Here is a 2,781-nt window from a genome sequence, read left to right on the forward strand (position 1 = left end):
GATCAGATGGTCATGTACAGGTAGAGATATTGGTGTGCAAAAGAGCAGAAAAGTAAATAAATACAATTAGTATGGAGATGAGGTAGGTATAATTGGGTGGGCTATTTTCCGATAAGACTATGTACAGCTGCAGCGATCAGTTAGCTGCTCAGATAGCAGATGTTTGAAGTTGGTGAGGGAGATAAAAGTCTCCAACTTCAGCGATTTCTGCAATTCGTTCCAGTCACAGGCAGCAGAAAACTGGAACGAAAGGCGGCCAAATGAGGTGTTGGCTTTAGGGATGATCAGTGAGATACACCTGCTGGAGTGCGTGCTACGGGTGGGTGTTGCCACCGTGACCAGTGAACTGAGATAAGGCGGGGCTTTACCTAGCATGGACTTGTAGATGACCTGGAGCCAGTGGGTCTGGCGACGAATATGGAGCGAGGGCCAGCCGACTAGAGCATACAAGTCGCAGTGGTGGGTGGTATAAGGTGCTTTAGTGACAAAACGGATGGCACTGTGATAAACTGCATCCAGTTTGCTGAGTAGAGTGTTGGAAGCTATTTTGTAGATGACGTCGCCGAAGTCGAGGATCGGTAGGATAGTCAGTTTTACTAGGGTAAGTTTGGCGGCATGAGTGAAGGAGGCTTTGTTGCGGAATAGAAAGCCGATTCTGGATTTGATTTTCGATTGGAGATGTTTCATATGAGTCTGGAAGGAGAGTTTACAGTCAAGCCAGACACCTAGTTACTTATAGATGTCCACACATTCAAGGTCTGAAACATCCAGGGTGGTGATACTAGTCAGGCGTGTCTGCAAAGTAGTTGGTGAACCAGGCAAGGCAGTCATCAGAGAAACCAAGGCTACTGAGTCTGCCGATAAGAATATGGTGATTGACAGAGTCGAAAGCCTTGGCAAGGTCGACGAAGACGGCTGCACAGTACTGTCTTTTATCGATGGCCGTTATGATATCGTTTAGTACCTTGAGCGTGGCTGAGGTGCACCCGTGACCGGCTCGGAAACCCGATTGCACAGCGGAGAAGGTACGGTGAGATTCTAAACGGTCAGTGACCTGTTTGTTGACTTGGCTTTCGAAGACCTTAGATAGGCAGGGCAGGATGGATATAGGTCTGTAACAGTTTGGGTCCAGGGTGTCTCCCCCTTTGAAGAGGGGGATGACTGCGGCAGCTTTCCAATCCTTGGGGATCTCTGACGATATGAAAGAGAGGTTGAACAGGCTGGTAATAGGGGTTGGACAATAGTTTCAGAAATAGAGGGTCCAGATTGTCAAGCCCAGCTGATTTGTACGGGTCCAGGTTTTGCAGCTCTTTCAGACTATCTGCTATCTGGATTTGGGTAAAGGAGAACCTGGAGAGGCTTGGGCGAGTAGCTGCGGGGGGGGGCGGATCTGTTGGCCGAGGTTGGAGTAGCCAGGCGGAAGGCATGGCCAGCCGTTGAGAAATGCTTGTTGAAGTTTTCGATAATCATGGATTTATCGGTGGTGACCGTGTTACCTAGCCTCAGTGCAGTGGGCAGCTGGGAGGAGGTGCTCTTGTTCTCCATGGACTTCACAGTGTCCCAGAACTTTTTGGAGTTGGAGCTCCAGGATGCAAATTTCTGCCTGAAGAAACTGGCCTTAGCTTTCCTGACTGACTGAGTGTATTGGTTCCTGACTTCACTGAACAGTTGCATATCACGGGGACTATTCGATGCTATTGCAGTCCGCCACAGGATGTTTTTGTGCTGGTCGAGGGCAGTCAGGTCTGGAGTGAACCAAGGGCTATATCTGTTCTTAGTTCTGCATTTTTTGAATGGAGCATGCTTATCTAAAATGGTGAGGAAGTTACTTTTAAAGAATAACCAGGCATCCTCAACTGGCGGGATGAGGTCAATGTCCTTCCAGGATACCCGGGCCAGGTCGATTAGAAAGGCCTGCTCACAGAAGTGTTTTAGGGAGCGTTTGACGGTGATGAAGGGTGGTCGTTTGACTGCGGCTCCGTAGCGGATACAGGCAATGAGGCAGTGATCGCTGAGATCCTGGTTGAAGACGGCGGAGGTGTATTTGGAGGGCCAGTTGGTCAGGATGACGTCTATGAGGGTGCCCTTGTTTGGAGATTTAGAGATTTAATACAGTACAGTACAGTTTAGTACAGTAGAGTAGAGTTTAATACAGTAGAGTACAGTTTAATACAGTAGAGTAGAGTTTAATACAGTAGAGTACAGTTTAATACAGTAGAGTAGAGTACAGTTTAATACAGTAGAGTACAGTTTAATACAGTATAGTACAGTAGAGTACAGTTTAATACAATACAGTAGAGTACAGTTTAATACAGTAGAGTACAGTTTTATACAGTAGAGTAGAGTTTAGTACAGTAGAGGACAGTTTAATTCAGTAGAGTACAGTAGAGTACAGTTTAGTACAGTATAGTACAGTTTAATACAGTAGAGTATAGTTTAATACAGTAGAGTACAGTACAGTTTAATACAGTAGAGTAGAGTACAGTTTAATACAGTAGAGTACAGTTTAATACAGTATAGTACAGTAGAGTACAGTTTAATACAGTAGAGTAGAATTTAATACAGTAGAGGACAGTTTAGTACAGTAGAGTACAGTTTAATTCAGTAGAGTACAGTACAGTTTAACACAGAGTACCGTACAGTTTAATACAGTAGAGTACAGTTTAATACAGTAGAGTTCAGTACAGTTTAATACAGTAGAGTACAGTTTAATACAGTAGTGTACAGTACAGTACAGTACAGTTTAATACAGTAGAGTACAGTTTAATACAGTAGAGTGCA

The sequence above is a fragment of the Oncorhynchus masou genome, chromosome 23 (genome assembly GCF_036934945.1).
Source record: "Oncorhynchus masou masou isolate Uvic2021 chromosome 23, UVic_Omas_1.1, whole genome shotgun sequence".
NCBI lineage: Eukaryota > Metazoa > Chordata > Actinopteri > Salmoniformes > Salmonidae > Oncorhynchus > Oncorhynchus masou.